This window comes from Bidens hawaiensis, unplaced genomic scaffold, assembly GCF_021521415.1.
Source record: "Bidens hawaiensis isolate Kalapana, Puna unplaced genomic scaffold, B.hawaiensis_p1.1 tig00010420_1, whole genome shotgun sequence".
Classification (NCBI taxonomy): Eukaryota; Viridiplantae; Streptophyta; class Magnoliopsida; order Asterales; family Asteraceae; genus Bidens; species Bidens hawaiensis.
The window spans coordinates 83,381-104,765 of record NW_027491792.1 but is presented as its reverse complement, the minus strand read 5'-3'; positions in this window follow the sequence as shown (position 1 = coordinate 104,765).

Sequence of the window (21,385 nt, the reverse complement as noted above, 5' to 3'; positions counted from 1 at the left end):
ACACTTGGTCTATTCTTCAGATGTAAGGGGATTACCCCCGCCCAGAAAGAACCAGTTGCGTGTTTCAGGGATTTTTACCTTTTGACTGCACACTGACAACAGTACCAGGAAAAGTATACTGTAACACGAAATGTCAGCTGTCAGCCGCACCTACTCTCACCAACCACAGTCCTGCATGTACTGTCAAATCCATCAGAATCTTTATAACCACTCCCTAGGACCATCACCCCCATCCCTAAATAAATAATAATAATAAACCCAATACCTTGTCATCATTACACCCAATATGATAAGATTTCAATCCCCTAAATCAAGGGATTGTGTTCCCTTGAATTTGCCTATAAATAAGTATCAATTCTTGAATAAAAATATCACACAAACACACTTCAAACTCCTCTCTTAAACCTGTAATTCTGCACTAACCATCACCCGGGCATCTGTTTCCAGTTCCGTTTCCATCACTAGGTAAGCCGAAACTTTAGTCTTAAGATTTACTTTCCTGACCAACCCTTATAATCTTCGATTTCTTGATCTTAATATACATATTTCTTGTTATTTAAACATATTTTAGACTTCCAATTTCGAGGCTAACATCAGGAAACCCGAATCTCGTTTAATCTCTCTCTAAACCATCACTTAACAAGAATCACAGGTGAGTCTCACAGCCCCTATTTTCACTGTTTTTAAACTGTTTTCGGGGCGAGGGACACGTGTTTAAATTATGTTTTATCATGGTATATTTACAAGCAATGCAAACGATTATCTGTTCATGATGTTTATCTTGGTTTTCAATGTGAGTGCGCAAGATTTAGAAAGTGATCACTTCGCCGATGGAACTCTAAGGGTAGGGACTACTGTGTTTGATCAACCCACTCGTAGGGGTCGCACCTCTTTGCATAGACGAGTGCCTAGTATGGTCATGGGGTAGTACTACTGGCTGCAAAGCCCGCTCGTAGGGGTCGCACCTCTTTGCATGGACGAGCGCCTAGTTTTCCGAGCACAACGTCCGCGCGTAACCCGCGGGACGGTATTGTTTTAGCTCGTAGTGGCAACGCCACTTTGCATGGACGAGCACGGTTTTTCAGAAATGTCCGCGCGTAACCCGCGGGACGGTTTTATCAAGCATATGTTTTAATGGTGTTATCAGAAATATGTTTCAATATGGCTTTATCAAGCATATGTTTTAATGATGTTATCAGAAATATGTTTCAATATGGTTTTATCGAGGATATGATGCAATACAATTTATCAAGTCACCAAAACTTGTGAACTCACTCAGTTTATACTGATTCAAATGTTTTTACGTGTCTTTCAGGTGATAATTAGTAGCGCAAGGAGTCACACATAGAGCACTTCACGCAGAACATCTATAAAAATGGTTTTTGGAAGATTTTAGTTCTATCCCTTCCACACGCGTGGTTGTTCCCGCCGTGTAAGGGGATATGGCGCGGAAATCTTCAACGTTTTTCATATGTGGATGTTTTTATATGTAATTCTAAACAATGTAATGTATTTTGTACTAGACATTTCATGCACAATGGAAAATTTATTTGAATGTTTGCAATGACCCGTGCTTGATTATCAATTCCCACTCGCGCGCACCCGGTTGTTTCCACCGTTTAGGGCCGGGTGTGACAGTTACATACACTTTTCAAAATACACATCAAATTTTTAGAAAGAAAAATTACATAACTTAATGAAAAATTTACATATGAGAATTCTGTCACAAGGACATTACAAATCAAACTTAAACAAAAAGAAGTGTCTTCAATATCTTTAACTTGTTGCCTCTCTTGTTCTGCCATGTTTGGCTGCAGCGGCTTTCACCTTGAATAAGAAGATATCCGTGTGGTGTGGATGTTGAGAGGGCAGATTCCGTCTGATTATATCCTCCAAATTCTCCAAATGAAGAAATTCCAGATCAGTATCATGTTCAATGATGTTAATTAACTTCCCTTCAATGTTTCTCAGCAAGAACCTTCCATTTCTGTCATCAAAAAGAATGTTTGCAATTTGGTCATTTATTTTAACTTTTGGGATTTGAGTATCCATTTCCCTTTCAATGTTGGTACATTATTTGATTATAGAACTGGATTTGCTTGATGAACTTGCAAATATTGTTTCTCAATTTCTGACTTTGCTTCATTTAATATTTTCCTTTTGTTCAGACAAAAAATCCAACTTGGATTGTTCTCTTAAATATCTCAATGGTTCAAATTTTTGTGCACTGGTAGACCTGTGTCTTATCTGATAGTCAGATAAGTGCAGAGCTACTATCACAGTCAATTGCTCCAGATTAAAGTTGCTGAAGTCATCTTTGAAGGAGATTTTCTTAATTTCTCCATACTTCATCAGAACATTCATACATTCAACTCTGGAATCATTAAACAGTCCATCTGGTATGATACCATCATTGTCCGGATGAATTTCTTCTTTTACCTTTGCTTTTGACGTAGGTTCAGGTACCTTGAAAGTTGTTTCTCTTTTGCAGGTTGGAACTGAAATTCTTGTGGTATGTCATGAACTTTTTCCTTCCTTTTCATCAGATGGCATAGAGGATCAGAAATTTGTCTTTCCTAGAGATGTCGTCTTTGCTATTCTCATATTCCTCGATTGGAAAGTTTTCTTCTGAGTCACCCTCTTGTTCTTCTCATTGCAGAGTTGAGCATTTTCTTTTTCTTCATTCATAAGTTTTCATTTTATGACCTTGAAACTACTCATGATTTCTTTTTTGTCATGATTTTCACAGTGTCAAAAGGAACTCCATTTTTCACAAGATATCTTGGTTTCCCACCATATCTTCACATAAATTTTTTATTTTCCAATTTTTCTTTCTATTCATTAGGACTCATAATAGTCCTTTGATTTTTTTCTTCATCTAAGGTTTGTGACTTTTTCAATTACACTGTCTAGTTTTTCTTTTGCAGCCTTTTCTTGTTCTTCATTCTGGATCAGCTTGAGTAATGACACAAGCACTCCCTTTGGAATTTCTTCATCATTCAAACATTTATCAATTACATATTGTGGGACTTCTTCTTGATCTTTATTGTAGTTTAAATCCTTTGATTTCTTCTCAGCTTCAAACTGTTCCATCATTGTCCTTTGATCTTCAATTTCCTATTCAGATAACATTTGATTTAGGAATACTATGCCTTGAATTTCTATCATTCTTTGCTCAAAGACCATTTTGGCTTTTAATTCAGATTCGCAATATATAGAATATCGTTATTTTCATTTGGTCAATTAATTAATTTTCTGCACTTTATCAGTTTCTGATGCAATCCTTTCCTTTGAGCTTTGTCTGGTCCCTCGATTTCAGCTGGATCTTATTCAAATCATGTCATAACTCACACAGATTGATGTGTCGACAAGGAAGTTAATGACGGGTTGCTATATTTAGAAAGATATCCGTTTGTTAAAGGCGGAATCAATAACAAACATATGGTTGCTTAATAAGTATTCAATGATAACCAACACAAACAAGATTCACTCAAAAGATTTCCATTTATATAACATTCATTATACAAATAGGATAATCGATTTAGGGTTTCTTGAAGGAGGGTTATATCCGTACGAATCCTAGGACAGCCGTCACTTTTAAGAAATATTCTTTCTTATCTGAAAAGTGTAAAGGCTCAAAATCCGTCTTAGGCGGCGTGCCCTAAAACATTCTATTTATAGGCCTGCCACCCTAGGACAACTGTCATTCCTTCAAGAAACCCCAAACGTACATACAAATTCAAATTACATAATCAGAAAATATTCTAAGTGTAAAACAAGTCTTCCGGGTAGGCTCTGGATAAGTAAACTTCTCCGAGTAGACTGTGTGCTCTGCGTGCCTTAGACTTGGTAACATAGAAGTGTGCTCGGGATCAGTTTCCGGGTAGACTTTACTTGAAAAGTATTTTACCAAGTAAAATACTCACCGGGTAGACTTCAGTCTTCTTGACTTTGCCAGACTTTGCCCGACAAACCCTTACGAGCAACCTTGTTCTTAGATGGTCCAATCAACTCCTTGCTATACAATAACTTATTAGCAAAGTGTACTCGGGAGTACTGTTCCTTGCTTGAGTTGAACCTTGCCCGATGTTACTTAGAGATATTCCATTTATACATCAAGCTTGCTCGGACCATAATTATTAAAGAATACCTTGCCCGGTCTTCCAATCACTTGGCTTCATGGACTTGGTTAGCCAAAAGCTTACTCGGGAGTAAACCTTACTTGGCTATGAAGAACAGACTTTCTTGATAAAGTGAACCTTGCTCGGATTTACATAAACTAGTGAACCTTGCCCGGCAATGCACTAATTTGCAAACCCCGCTCGGTTGTTCACTAAAGAAGACTACTTGAAGTAAACCTTGCCCGATAGACAAAATATCGTACCCGGCTAAGTAAAGGCTTGCTCGGAAGTCTAAGGTGTGCCTGGATCCATACTTAGCGAATTCTGAGGAGGTTGACAAGATTCCAATCTTCCATGTACTTCATTTTGGTCATATATTTGACTCAACAATCTTCCCCTTAGGTCAATTGTTTGACTCAACAATCTCCCCCTAGATTGGAACACCTCAGCTGACCCAAAACATTTCTAAGGTTACATACACTTAGTTAAAAATACACATCAAAATTCAAAGTCAAATTACATAATCAAATAACATAAACAGATTACATAATTAAAAACTGTCCGTAGACATTACATAAGAAAGCCTATTCTTGAAATTTGGTCTTTTCCATTCATTGTAGGCAGCTTGTCTTCTCATTGCTATTACAGATGCAGCTCTTTCCCTAAAGATATTGAGAATTTGGTAGTGAATGTGCCCTTTTGGAATCACCAAATCTCTTATATCCATCAAGTCTTCATTATGCAAGTAGGTCAAATCTGCATCTTTCTTGATTATGGCCAGAACCTTTCCATCAGAATTTTTCAGTACATAGTGACCGGCATTTTCTTTGTATTCTAGTTCAGCAATGATACCATTTCTTTGCACAGCGTAGTTGGGCCGTGTCATTCTTCTTTCAAGACTTATGCATGTGTTCATATTTGATAGGGGATTCATATCTTTGGCATTCATCACAAAGTCTCTTTCAGCAATGTCCATTCTCTTCAATTTTTCTGTCCTCTTTGACTTGTGAAGCCGAATCATTCTCCAGCTTCTCTTTTCTTTTAAGAATGGGAACCCTTTGTCAGCTTCTTCATACAAGAATTTTGACAGATCATTCATCTGTCTACCTGCCAATTTGTTTCTGTTTCGATAATATAACAATCTAAGAGTCACCATCCTTTTCAGTTGTTCTTCATTGTATTCACAGAAGTCACTCCTAACAACAATCTCTCTCAATTGTCTGCTTTCCATAATCACCTTCAATGACTCAGTAACAGAATCAAATTACAGTTCTCTTGGTAGATCCACATCAGATTGTGGTCTGGCTCTTTGTTGTGCAGAACTGCTTGATTCACCTCTTCCTCCTTGACCTCTTCCACCTTGTGGAAATCTTCTTGAAATTGGAGGCCTGAAAGGAATAGACTTATTTGGTTTCCCAGGCCTTAAGTTGAAAAACTTTATGTAGATGGCCTTTACAATTTCAGTTGGAAGATTGGCAAGTTCAACAACATCTACTCCATGTTATTTAAATTCTAGTAACATTTTTGTCATTCCAGGAGTTTTTGCCAACCCAGCAAGTACAAATCTTCCATCTGCATAGTATCTTGGGTTCTCACCTGCCAATTTGTTTCTGTTCCGATAATCATACAATCTAAGAGTCACCATCCTTTTCAGTTGTTCTTCATTGTATTCACGGAAGTCACTCCTAACAACAATCTCTCTCAATTGTCTGCTTTCCATAATCACCTTCAATGACTCAGTAACAGAATCAAATTACAGTTCTCTTGGTAGATCCACATCAGATTGTGGTCTGGCTCTTTGTTATGCAGAACTGCTTGATTCACCTCTTCCTCCTTGACCTCTTCCACCTTGTGGAAATCTTCTTGAAATTGGAGGCCTGAAAGGAATAGACTTATTTGGTTTCCCAGGCCTTAAGTTGAAAAACTTTATGTAGATGGCCTCTACCATTTCAGTTGGAAGATTGGCAAGTTTAACAACATCTACTCCATGTTCTTTAAGTTCTAGTAACATTTTTGTCATTCCAGGAGTTTTTGCCAACCCAGCAGGTACAAATCTTCCATCTGCATAGTATCTTGGGTTCTCACCTTCTCTTAAAGCTTTTTACCATTCATTCTTTTGAAGATAGAAAAGGTTTTTCAGATCCTCCTTTTCCAAGACATTAAAGTCTGCTTCACTCATTCCTCTTTGATTGATCATTATGTTCCTCAGAATGTTGATCATCTCTTCATTCTCCCAAGGAACAAATGGTTCATCTTCAGGTTCAGGCTTTACTTCTTGAGGAGTAGGGGTTTCAACTGATCTGACTTGTTTTTTTGTCTTTTCCCTCAAGGTTTGAATTCTTCTTTTCTTAGCATGAGGTTCATCAGTTTCTTCAGCCTGTTTGGTAGACCTTTCAGTTTGAGCTCTTTTCAGCTTTTCTTTTCTCTTCAATTTATTATACTGGTCTACCACTGATTCTCTTGACAGATGCTCAACAATTTCAAGCTTCATACCTCTCTCCAGCAGGTATCCACACATTCCTCCAAACTTTTTATTCAAAGCTTCTGTCTTTTCAAGTTTCTCATTCTCTTTTATACATTTTTCAATGACTTTTTCTCTCTCACTGTTGTATAAATCTTGAAGTTGGTCAAAGTTAAAATGAGACAGATCTTTTTCAGAATAGTTGTGCCTTCTGAGATAATCCCTGAATTTTTGACTCTCTCTGTTTTTCTTTTCCATCTTTTTCTTCAGGGCATCTCTCTCTTTATCAAGTCTTTTCTGCAATTGATCATCATCAAGATCAGCCAATGAGTCAAAACTTATTCCATATTTTCTCAATTTTACAACCAAAGGATGACTCTTCTTAGCCTCTCCCATACTCAACTCAATGTTTGCCCTCAGTTCATCAGTCATCACAAGTTGTGGGGACACAACATTGGCAGCTTTGACAGTTTTTTCTTGATTATTCTCAGGGTCATCATCATTATCATCTGAATCCTCAGACTCATCCTCTCTTTCAGTTAAATCATTCACTGCATCAATCTTTGGTTCATCAGAAGGTGGATGATCTGGTTCACTTCTGTTTGGCACATCAGGGACACCTTGAACTCTTTCACCTGGTTGCAAGGTTTGTAGTGGGACAGCCCTTATAGGACTAGCTTCATCTTCTGGTGTTTCAACAAAATACTTGTTCTTATCATCCCACTTGCCCCTCTTATCAGCTCTTTCATGTTTAGACTGCTCATATGTCCTCTTTCTCCTCATGTAGGTCTTGGCAAACCTATTGACTTTTTCAGTAAATTCTTCATGAGGCTCAGGAACATTCACCCTTTCTGACCAGCTGTCAGTAGGATTCTTCTTCAGATCTTCTTTTACTTGCTCAGTCCATTTCTTGGCAGCCATTGAAGCAATGGACTCACCAATTTCTTCTTCAATAATCAGACCAGTATTCAGATTGGTTGGTTCAACAGTTTCTGATTGTTGACTTTCAGATTGAAACTTGCTAACCACCATAGCCAATGATTTTTCAGCCCCCTCTTGCTCTCTCAGCTTAATCAAGGCTTCAATTACTTCTTGATCAGCCACATCATCAGAATTTTCTTTTGCAAGTTTGGCTTGTTTGATCAAGATCTCCTGTTCTGCAATTTCTTCAGGAGTCATGGACTGGGCTAGAATTTTCCTATCCCTTGTTTCTCTTAAGATATTCTTTTGTTCTCTCAGAGCATTAGCATCAGCAGTATCATCATCTGTAAACAACACATCTTTTTCTTGATATGCCTCAACAGGCTCTTCTACACTGACTTTTGCCTTACCTTTCTCAATCCTCCTCCTTACATCCTCTTCATCCTCAGACTGTTCATAGTCATCAATTTCTTTTTCTAGAGCCTCTAACTCAGGATCATACTCTGCCCTCTTGGAGCTTTCTGGTTGTTCATTTTGAGTGATGGGCTCCTCAACAACAGTATCTCCTTCATTTAACACTTTAGTTGTCTCAACTCCAATCATGTCAGTTAAAACATCAGTAGCCATATCAGTTGCAGCTACATTCTCTACATTTTCCTCAACATTTGTTTTTTCAGTCTCATCCACTCTCTCAACATTCTCCTCGTCATTTCTTTCTTCATTGTAATCATAGTCTTGTTCACCAACATCTGATCTGTCACCATCATACTCTTCATCCTCAATCCTCATCTCCTCGCTACTTTCCTCTTCATCATCATACTCAGTCATAATCAATTTTAAACTGTCTGCAGTCACAACAACTGTTCCAGTTTCTTCAACATTTACACCAGAGACAGTTGGTATAGATTCATTCTCCCCCTGTTTTGGGGCAGCTGAGGTCTTCTCAACCTCCTGCACCAGGGCTTGAATTCTTAAGTTTGCTTGCACCAACTTCTCTAACAGCATCACATTCTCCTCTGTCACCTCCTCATTTCATCTTCTCAACTCAGCATTTTCTTTCAACAAGGTTAGAAGGTCAGTGTCAGTGGGTGGTGTTGAAGGTGGTGATGTGGTGAAATGTTCAAACTCAGGTTGTTCTGTGGTGTGAGTTTGGAATAAGGATGGTGGTGGTGATTGTGTATGAGGTGGGCTTGAAATGAATGGATCCGAATGACTTGGGCTAAATGTTGGTGGTGTTTGTGGTGTTGGTGGTATAATTGGTTGGTCAAGGTGTGGTGGTGTTGGAATAGGCTGATCAATTTGCTCAAGTTGCTCCCCCCTGATCAGGTGCAACAATGTCCATAGCTACCCCAGCTCCTCCATCATCTCCATTCACATCATCATCTCCATCATTAGAGTCATCATCATCACTCTCAACATCATCAACTTCTTCCTCCTCTGAGCTTAACTCAGGCACAGGCATCACATCCAAATTATGGTCTAACAACCATGGTAAAATCTCAAAAGGAACTTCAGCATTGAATCGATTCGCCACACCCGGATTCTTAATTCTCTTGTAAGTGTCAGGCTTCTGGAGTAGGTGGGTTATGCCAATAGTGGGTAGATCTTGCAATTCTTGATTAAAAATTATCTGTAGAAACCTTGGATACTGCAAAAATCTATCTACCTCAGCCTTCTTTAAATTTCCCACCATACCTTCAAATATCATCTTTGAAAAGTTAAAAGGCAGATCATATACAATACCAATAATAGAATTAGCTAGATCACGACTCATTAGAGTCCATGACCCCTTTCGTGGAGCAAACCCTTGTATCACATGGTGTATCAAAAATCTTTACAACATAGGGAACATTCCCTTTTGAAATTGCCCCTCATGTACTGTCCCCTGATATCCCATCGTCTGTTAAAAAATTCTTATCAGGTGATCAGTATTAAAGTTTATATGGTTATGATCATCATCGCGCAACTGCAAGCAACGTCTAATCATTCTTTCAGTGACTTGTATCTCTTGTCTTGCAACTGTTGCTTCAATTCTCCGACCATTAACATCATCAAATAGTCTTGCAGATCTCCAGAAATCCAATGAATGATTTCTATAGATAACAGGACTTTCAGTAAAAGCAAAGCTGACATTTGATCGAGCCATCCATGTAATCATTGTTGCCACCGGCTCATTGTCAGGTGTGACTTGCAGAAGTGCACACATATTGTGTTTCTTCTCAAAAGCATACTTAGGTTGAACTTCTTCTTCTTCTGCCATATCTGAACAATACAATCAAACATATTCAAAATGAAATTAGTCATAAAGTTCAGTACTTTAGATAATTTCAATGTATAAAAATGAAGAAGAAAGTGAGAAATTTCATCAAGAACCTGTTCTTCGACAAATTTATAACCTAAACACATAAACAGAGTATTAGTAATAAGATACATAATCAAAAACCATTCTAGTCTAATCGTGACCGGAAAACACATTAATGTTGCTTACCGAGTCGGAATTAGAGGTCTGATACAAGTTAGGGTTTGGATTGAAGCAAAATGCGTTAAGTCGGTTAGGTTTCTTTGCGAGTTAGCAGTGGAAGGAGAGAGAGGGAAAAGTAATGTTGAAAATTTTGCCTAACTCCCTCTTATATACCTTTTGAAAGTGGGTTTTAAATGCTCTTTGTCTTTTTGTGAATTATTAGCTGTCATACAGTAACATTATCCACTTGATATATTAAAAACAATATTTATCTTTTAAGGTAGTAAAACCTTACTCGGAATTATTCTTTTCAAAGTCTACTCGGTATACATCCACTTACAAAGCTTACCCGGTCAAACTTTGCTTGGAAAATTTTCATTTTTGAATATACAAAGTTTGCCCGAATCCTTCTATTTATAAACCTTGCTCGATCAAGCTAATTAATTTAAAGTTAAGACATAAAGAAGAAAGCTTACCCAAAATACAGGATTTCTTGAGAATTTAAGCACAAGATAAATAATCAAATATAAACATCAAATAAATATCCTTACTAGGAATCAATCAAGACACCCATATAGATTTCTCAATTTCAAATTAAAATTTATCTAGCATAAACCCAAATAAGAATCATAATCAATTTTATCATACTAAATAACATATTCAATCAAGCATACTTGAAAACATAGTGTGCTCGAGCAACCATTCAAGAAAATAGTGTGCCCGAAAACCTTTCTAATGTAAAGTATACCCGAATAACCTTCATATAGTACAAAGTGTGCCCAGAAAAGGATTTCTAGCAGACAGTGTACTCGGAAAGTTAAGTTTTGAAATTACCAAGTATATTGAGGGAACAAAAGTGTACCCGAAATATAAAGTGTGCCCGGAAAACAAAGTTTGCCCGAAAACACTTGTAATTTCAAAGAAATCATAAACACACATATCACTGAGCATGCTCGGAATGAAATTAAAACACATAAACATTTAAGTGTGCTATAGTCTAAAATTTCAAAAAGCTTGCTAGGATAAACACATTCAATCATCAGGTATGCCCTTACTCAAATGGTGCATTTAGAGATCAAATTTCAGTTATATTTCTCTTCAAAACAGTTTCTTCCATTTTCTGAAAAGATCTCAAGAATGGGATCATAATGACTAAATACCTTTTTCAATACTTCATTCTCAGCATTATTATGACAACATAGATAGGTTAACAGCAGGTATAAACTTAGCATGAATTTCATTTCTTTGGTGATATGATTAAGGTTCAATTTAAGCATAATGCATTAATGGTCAACACTGTGCTATGATGCCTCATATCTCTTCTCAAAGCTTATTTGGCTTTCCCCAGATCACCCCAATTTGACTCCAACCTCCTGTATTTGATCAAAACTTGTTTTTGTATGACAGAACTTATTGTATTTTTGTATTTTTTGAGATTCAAACATATATAGAGGTTGAACGTTGGACTTACAGCTAAATAACAAGCCTTTCATTCAAGATGAGACTGATTTTGCCAACATCTTTGTAGTTCTTAGTTGTAACCCTCTTGTTTGATAAAATATTTAAAACACTTATCAACTTTTGGTTGATTTATTCATTCTTCCCCTTGTTTTTGATATTTTCTCAACTTTTCTAACACATGTTCTTTGTCATATTTAAAGATGTTTCATTTTTGGTTGACCAAATAACAACAGGCTCGTGTATGACTGGGTAATCACTTTTCTGCATATCATTCGGAGAGATTTATCTTCAGACATGCAAAGACAACTATGTATCTCCACATAAAGATCAGCATATTCATTATGTTTATATCACCTTAGATTTTACATCATCATGGGAAAGCAACCATACATGTTAATGACTATACTATGGTCCTTTTAGCCTATTAAATCCATATGATTGGCTAAGCAGTCAATGTACTATCATTTCCCATATAAACACAGTGTAATATTCAATCACCCCAATATCTCTTCATTGTCAGGTTAATGGTTATCCTGTTTGACCACAAGTGGTTAACAGGACCAAACATACATGTGAATACATGTCCTTTCAAAGTCAGAGCTATTGACATAGTTTTAAGTGAAGGAATAAGAAACAAGTCATAATTGCCCCAAATGCATTCAGTTTTTCAGGTCAATGGCTATCCTTTGAATCCGTATAGATTTAAGGACCAAACATACACAAGTGCATGTCCTTCCAACTGGGCAAATGACATAATTTTCAGCAAAAACAACTACTTGAGTCTTTTCTTTAAAACTCCTTCTTTTAAGCTTCTTTACTGAATAATCTTATCATATCTCAACACCATTAAACAACTTGCTCATGTTTTGACCAAAATAGAGTATTTATGTAAAATTCATTGGAAAATCTTCATTTCATCATTTAATTTTGACATAAAAACACATTTTGACACAAACAGTTGTAACATATTCAAATCTTAATCAAACATGAAATCATCAAGACAAGTAGACAGTACTAACAATTAAATTCCAACTTATCTTTGTAACATCAGAAGATCAGATAAAGTACATATTCAAGCAATTAATCAATGATATCAGATAAACTTACATCAACAAGTAATTCATAACAAGAACACTTATCCTGACATCACAAATGCACATTAACTGATAAACATGCAAACATATAAATTCATTTAATCATTTCAAAATTTTCACACATAATCAGTCAAAGCACAAAACAGTTAACATATTTAGTAGCATACTCAAGTAACATAATTAAGCAACATAATCAAGCATATTCACTAAACATTCAATATGTGTAATCTCTAACAACATAATCAGTTAACACAGAGAGACACACAGCTAGGCACACATCCTTAATCAGATTTCATCAAAGTTGATCATTCCTAGGGCTTTCAGAAGAAAGTTAAACCTGGTTCTATCAAGTGGTTTGGTGAATAGGTCAGCCAAATTGTCACTTGTATCCACTCTTTGCATTTCAATCAAACCTTTTTCACTGCAATCTCTGATGAAGTGATTTCTGGTTTCAATGTGCTTAGTTTTAGAATGTTGAACTGGATTCTTAATAGTAAAATATGCAGCAGTATTGTCAATAAGAATAGGGGTGTTCAGAAAATTCAAACCATAGTCCAGCAACTAATTTTGAATCCATAGAACTTGTGCACAGCAGGCAGATGCAGCAACATATTCAGCTTCAGCAGTAGAGATTGAGACTGTAGTCTGCTTTTTGCATTGTCATGACACTATCCTTTCACCCAAAAATTGGCATCCTCCTGAGGTTGACTTTCTGCTCATGTTGCAGCCATCATAATCACTGTCTGTATATGCAATCAGATTAAAAGGTTGGTTCTTTGGATACCAAATCCCTAAGTCTGGTCTTCCCTTCAAATATCTGAATATTCTTTTAACAGCATTCACGTGGGAGACTTTTGGACTTGATTGGAATCTTGCAAACACACATACAGCAAATATGATATCTGGTCTTGTTGCAGTCAGATACATCAGAGATCCAATTATGGCTCTATATTCATGTTCATCTATAGGCTCCCCCTTTTCATCTGCAATCATCTTTTCTTTGGTGTCCATTGGAGTTGTAGCAGTCTTGTACTCATGACAGTTGAACTTGTTCAAGATATCCTGCACATATTTGTTTTGGTGAATGAAGATCCCTTCAGTTTTCTGTTGAATTTGCAATCCAAGAAAGAAGTTCATTTCTCCCACAAAACTCATGCTGTATTTGGACTTCATTACCCCTTCAAACTCCATGCACATTTGTTCATTTGTAGATCCAAAGATGATGTCATCCACATATACTTGTAACAGAAGCAAGTCTGATCCCTTTCTTTTGTAGAAGAGTGTTTTGTCAATGGCTCCTCTTTTGAAACCATTTTCAAGAAGATGATTTGACAGCTCATCATACCATGCTCTAGGGGCCCGATGCAATCCATAAAGGGCTTTGTTTAGTTTAAACACCCTGTTTGGATACATTGGATCCTCAAAACCTGGAGGTTGAGCTACATACACCTCTTCATCAATCTTTCCATTAAGAAATGCAGACTTAACATCAAGCTGGAACACTCTAATGTTCTTTGAGGCAACATACGCAAGAAAAATCCTGATTGCTTCAAGTCTTGCAACAGGAGAAAGACTTCCGCAAAGTCTTTTACTTCTTCTTGAAGACATCCCAGTGCTACAAGTCTAGCTTTGTTCTTAATTACCAACTCCCTTTCATCCCTTTTGTTTCTAAAAACCCATTTGGTTCCTATTGTATATCTGTCTATTGGCCGATCAACAAGATCCCACACATGTAGGTCTCTGAACTGTGCCAGTTCCTCTTGCGTTTCTTCTACCAACTATTGTCTTTTAGTGCTTGAGCAATGTTCTTTGGCTCTATTTGGGATAGAAAGCAGGAGTAAAGACAGATGTTTGCAATTTCAGAATGACTTCTTGTAACTCTTTCATGCAAATCACCAATGATGTTTTCAGAAGGATGATTCTTTTCCACATAAGGAGTTTGTATAATCATATTTGTAGACAAATTTGTGTCAAGATTTGTTTCATTGAGCTCTGGTTCTTCAATGATCAAATCAGCTTCTGCATCATGAAATTCTGGTGCTTCATCATTATGTTGTCCTGAAGTAGATGCACCATTGTTTTCTAAGTTCAATCTTTGAAATAGATCTTGAAATCTTGCTGTAGATGTAGTTTCTTCTCCACTTGCTTGGTTGCTTGTGTCACCCTCATTCTGAACTTGATCATTCTGTACATCTTGATTGTCTTGATTGTTCTCAGTATGATCATGTTCAACATTGTGATTGTTTTCTTGATCAGGTTCACCAATATCACATGAAGAATTCTTCACAAAAGTATACTCCTTTTCTTTTCTAGCAACCTTTTCCCATAATTCTTCCAAGTCCAATGATTTCTTCTTTTTCTCTTCAACTTCACTGGTCTTGTAGAAAGATTCATCAAAGTCTTCAGGATAAATCTTGAAAGACCTTATTAACTTTTCATGATCAAACAGCCATGATGCACCATCAACTGTATTGAATTGGTTCTTATTAAAGATAATATCAGATGATTCTATAACACTTAAGTGGTCTTTCACATAAACTCTTTAAGCCTTTGAGTGTGTAGAATATCCAACAAAGAAAAAATCCAGGGACTTTGTTTGAAACTTGTTCAAATAGTCTCTTGTGTTCAGTAAAAAACATTTGCATCCAAAGGGCTTGAAAAACTTGATGTAAGGCTTTCTGTTGTGAAATATTTCATATGGAGTTTTGTTATGCCTTTTGTTGACAAGTACCCTGTTCTGAACATAGCAGGCTATATTTATGGCTTCAGCCCAAAAAGTGACAGGCAAATTTGCATAAGCTAACATGGTTCTTGCAGCTTCAATCAAGGTTCTATTTCTTCTTTCTGCCACACCATTTTGTTCAGGATTTCTAAGAGCTGAGAATTGTTGTAGTATACCCTTTTCTGCACAGAATTCTTGCATAACTCCATTCTTGAACTCAGTGCTATTGTCACTTCTCATCATCTTGACTTTCTTATTCAACTTGTTCTCAATCATTGTCACACAACCTTTAATCAACTCTGCAGTCTCATCCTTGGTACTTAGGAAATAAACCCAAGTGTATCTTGAATAGTCATGAATGATCACAAGACAATATCTTTTCTTCCCTATACTTGGTACACTTACAGGACCAAAAAGATCCATGTGAAGTAATTCAAGTACTTGATCAATTGAGTTGATGAGCTTTGGCTTATGAGTAGATTTGTGCTGTTTTCCTTTTTGGCATGAACTACAGTGATCTTCCAATTTGAATTCTCTTGTGGGTAAGCCTATTACATGCTCACCTTTAACAAGTCTGTTCATGTTCTTCAAGTTCACATGACACAGTTTCCTATGCCACAATTTTGACTCATTTTCAGTGGCTTTGGAAACAAAACATGCACCTCCTCTTGAAACAACATCTTTCATATTCAATTCATACAAGTTACCATTTCTTGGTGCCATCATCATAATCATTTTAGGTGGAATCACAAACTCAGGTTTTATAATGAAACAGTGTGAATCATCAAAACTGACTTTGTATCCCTTATCACACATTTGTGATATACTCAGCAGATTGTACTGAAGACCTTCAACATGAAATACATTATCAAATGAGACTTTCCCATTAGTTAAGATTCCTTTTCCAACAATCTTTCCACCATTCTCATCACTCCCAAAAGCTACTGGACCTTCATACTTCTCTTCATAATTGACAAGAGATCTCTTGTCACATGTCATGTGCCTAGAACATCCACTATCCATGTACCATATGTCATTCAGAGGAGTGGACTGTTCCTGCACATATAAAGAAAGTTTGATTAGTTGAGTGATGAAGTGCAAGTCTTATCAACTTGCAGCTCATCAGATTCAGTTTCAGACACAGCTTGGGAAGTGAGTGTAGTTGGTTCCGGATCTTCATGAGTGATTTCTAGATTGTCTGTTTCATAACCACACTCTCTTGGAGTTTTAACTAGTGATGTTGAGTTCTGGTACTCAGCTGAGTCAGTGTCACACTCTTTTATCCCATAGTCCTTCTTTTCAGAGTAGTCTCTTACATCAGCAACTATCTCAACCTTAATCTCAGGCTTAGTTTCCAAAGAAAACCTTGTGGTTCATATCCATACTTTAACAGAAACTTCTCATCACCAGTGAGTTCTGTTGGTTTCTTTTTAGATATCACATGTCTTTTTGTATTCTCACTGCTTGATGATCTTTGAGAACTATCAGATTTGACAAACTGATTATCCCTTTTTGGGATTGTTCTCAATGGATAAGATTCCTTCTTAACAGTTTTCACATGCTTCACTGGAGATTTAACCTTGTTAACAGGTTTGTTCACATGTTTCTTGACTTTTAGTGAAGGCCTTTGGCTCTCTTTTTCCAGAACTTCCTCTGCACAATCCTTTCCCATACCCAAATATTTTTCATACTTCATTTTATAGGCCACAAAGTCTTGTCCATATTTTGTTTCATCTGGGACATGAAAAGGCTTGAATTTAAGTCTTTCATTACAGGAGTCTGTATGATGACCATATTCATCACACTTCTTGCACCAAACCTTTCCTTTGAATACTTCATGTTCTTTTGGTTTCTTGAACCTTTCACTTGGTCTTGGTGAATCAACTCCAATTTTCTTTTTAGATTTTAAACTGTCAAAATCAATTGAAAAGGGAACAAATTCAGCTATCCTTATGTCACTTCTTTCCACTTTCCCTTTAACAAAAACAATTTCTCTTATACTTAAGGGTTCTTCCTCTATGCTTTCCTTTTGTCTTGATTTCCTTTTTTCATATTCCTCCATTGTTTCTACTTCTCCAATGTCAAAGTCTTCAACACTTGAGAAAATAGGGTAAACAGGAATAAAATTTTCACATGCAACTGTTTCAACTTCTTTCAATTTTTTATTCTGTTTAATTCTTTCCAATAGAGCTTTGCTTGGAGGTCTCACTGTATTATAACTTGCTTTTGATCCTTCGCAGATATCAAACGACACATGTCCTCTCTTGGTTATATTATTTTGTTTCTTCATTCTTGATGTGACAGGTGGATACTTTGGAAGTTTGTCAATGGATTCTGGTTTCATGAATCTTCTTCCTTTTTCAGCAGCTTTAATTTCCTCCTCAGTAATTTGATCACTTAAATCACTCAAGTCATCTTGATTCAAGTCAACTGACTCAAGGTCATCTTCAGAGACTTGAACTCCAATTGACTTTTCTTCTTTCAGTTCTTTCTTCACAAAGAACTCTCATTCTTCACCTCACCTCAACATTCTTATACAAATCCACAAGTTCTCCTTTATCTTGAAAGACATCTTTGAATTGTTGTAGATATGCATTTGTTTTCTCTTTATCAACTTTTGGCATAAAGTTGTTGTTGAATGGTGGTGGTACTGCTTTGTACTTGTCTTCTTTCTTGACTTGATTCAGAATTCCACAGATGTTTCCAGTGGATACCAAGTTCTTCAAGAATTCATTTTCAGTTTGCAGTTTTGTGTTCAATACCTTTTCTTTTATAATCATTTTCTTCAACCCATCAATCTCAGTTGTAAATCTTTTCTGAGCTTTGTAACTTTTCATGCAGTCATCTTCCAAGCTTTTCATCCTTTCTTCACTTATCAGTTCACTAGCTTCATATGCATTGATGATACTTTGTTTCTTAAAACACTCACTTTCCAGCTTGCCTACCTTTGTTTTCAAATCATTGATAAGTTCATTTAAATCAATAGTAGGAGCAGAGTGTACCTGAGAAGTTAATCCAGTTTCTTTCTCTATTATGGACATGAATGCTACATTTTCCCTCTTGATATCATCTGCAATGTCTTCTTTATGATTGCTCCAATCAAAGTTACCTTCATGTTGTGTAGTCACTGCCACATTTCCTTGATTTCTTGGTTGATTTTGGTTTACTGGAACAGTGTTGTTTGGAGCATTTTGAACTGCTTGAAGGTTTTGATTGTTGTTCATTTGAAAACCTTGATTCTATTGCATACTTTGATTAAGATTATTCATTTGAGGCTGAAAGTTGTTGAAGTTGGGATTGTAGTTGTTGTTGGGATTGAAGTTGTTGTTGAAGTTTTGGTTGTTATTTCTTTGCCTATTTTGCTGGTATTGCTGCTGACCTCTTGGTTGTTGATTCTGGAATTGATTCATCTGATAGTTCCTTGGCAGGTTGCATTCTCTTGCAAAATGTCCTGGCTGTTGGCAATTGTAGCAGATTGCCTTTGACTTGTCAAATCCAATCCTTTCATTAGGACCAGAAACCAGAGATCTACCAGTTCTATTATACAACCTCTTACTTCTCAATGCTAACATGGCAGCTTGCCACTTCAAATCCATGTCTTCCAAATCATCAGCATCTATCTGCTCAAGATCATCTTGCACTACACTTGTGTGAATTAAATTCTTTGCAACAAATGCATTATATGACTCAGTGAACATTGAAAGCAAAGCCTGTGTATCACTGCTTTGACCATGTCCACTACCAGTGTGAGGAACATTTCCACTTGCCATAGAGGCAGAATCAGTGTCATCAATCAGCTGCACATTGAATATTTGCTGATTTCCTTGATTAATTGTGCTAACACCAACAAATGATTTTGGAGTATCAGAATTGAGTTCAACAGGTTCTTCAATGATTGGAATATGTTGTTGATTCTTTGTAGTCAAGTTACCCATAGGTGCAATCAATGCATTTGAAACATTGAAGCAGGGTCTTTCCTCCTTAATCATTTCATTTTCTATCATCTCTATTTCTGCAGCTTAAAGAAAACACACTACATCATCTACTTTTAGCTCATTGAAGTTGTGCTTTGTAAGAATGAACTTGTAGGCAGTATACCATTCCTTTGGCATAGAGTTCAGCAGCTTAGTGTTGAGATCAAAATCAGTCATGACATAGTCTGTGGTTCTGAGCTCATTCACAATTCCCAGAAACCTCTCTAGAATTGATTTCAACCTTTCTCGTTCTTTATACTTGAATCTTTCTAACTGCTGCTTCAGTCTCTGCTTCTTGATGTTCTTGAGTTCAACATTTCCCTCAGACATTTCAAGTATTGCATCATACATTGCCTTGGCATTGGGATGATGTGCCACCTTGGTGAGTATTTCACAAGACAGACCTAGCTTCAACATAGCTAAAGCCTTGTCATCAACCTTTCTCATTCTTTCTCTTACAGCAGCAGTTGCAGCTGCATTTGCACCTTCTGCAACTTCTCCTTATGGACCATTCTTGATGGAGTTCCACATATCAACATCGTTGTAGCAAACGACTGCCTCAAACAAAACCTTTCATTTTGTGAAATTTTCCTGTCCATACAATCTAGGAATCTTGTTAGTAGACACCTCTTGTTCCTCGTAACCAGACATTTTTGTGAAAACAAAAGTAATTTCTTAATAAAAACAGAGTTTCAAAAATATTCAGATCTGAGACTCGATTGTTCAGATCTGAGGTGTCTGATTTGATAAGAACAAGATATGAATATAAAGATTAAAACTTTAAATAAAAAAAGGAAGAGCAAACACCAAATGATTGTAGATCTGGAAGAAAAAATGAAGAACAGAGCTGCTGACGTCACAAATCAATGGAACAGTGGTCTGCTTACGTCATTCTTCTTCAAATCCTCAATCAGCAACAATCTTTCTAAAATAGCAGTAATCGAGCTCTGATACCACTTGTCTGGTCCATCGATTTCAGCTGGATCTTATTCAAATCATGTCATAACTCACACAGATTGATGTGTCGACAAGGGAGTTAATGACAGGTTTATATATTTAGAAAGATATCCGTTTGTTAAAGGCGGAATCAATAACAAACATACGGTTGCTTAATAAGTATTCAATGATAACCAACACAAACAAGATTCACTCAAAAGATTTCCATTTATATAACATTCATCATACAAATAGGATAATCGATTTAGGGTTTCTTGAAGGAGGGTTATATCCGTACGAATCCTAGGACAGCCGTCACTTTTAAGAAATATTCTTTCTTATCCGAAAAGTGTAAAGGCTCAAAATCCGTCTTAGGCGGCGTGCCCTAAAACATTCTATTTATAGGCCTGCCACCCTAGGACAGCTGTCATTCCTTCAAGAAACCCCAAACGTAGATACATATTCAAATTACATAATCAGAAAATATTCTAAGTGTAAAACAAGTCTTCCGGGTAGGCTCTGGATAAGTAAACTTCTCCGAGTAGACTGTGTGCTCTGCGTGCCTTAGACTTGGTAACATAGAAGTGTGCTCGGGATCAGTTTCCGGGTAGACTTTACTTGAAGAGTATTTTACCAAGTAAAATACTCACCGGGTAGACTTCAGTCTTCTTGACTTTGCCCGACAAACCCTTACGAGCAACCTTGTTCTTCGATGGTCCAATCAACTCCTTGCTATACAATAACTTATTAGCAAAGTGTACTCGGGAGTACTGTTCCTTGCTTGAGTTGAACCTTGCCCGATGTTACTTAGAGATATTCCATTTATACATCAAGCTTGCTCGGACCATAATTATTAAAGAATACCTTGCCCGGTCTTCCAATCACTTGGCTTCATGGACTTGGTTAGCCAAAAGCTTACTCGGGAGTGAACCTTACTTGGCTATGAAGAACAGACTTGCTTGATAAAGTGAACCTTGCTCGGATTTACATAAACTAGTGAACCTTGCCCGGCAATGCACTAATTTGCAAACCCTGCTCGGTTATTCACTAAAGAAGACTACTTGAAGTAAACCTTGTCCGATAGACAAAATATCGTACCCGGCTAAGTAAATGCTTGCTCGGAAGTCTAAGGTGTGCCCGGATCCATACTTAGCGAATTCTGAGAATGTTGAGAAGATTCCAATCTTCTATGTACTTCATTTTGGTCAAATCTTTGACTTAACAATCTTCCCCT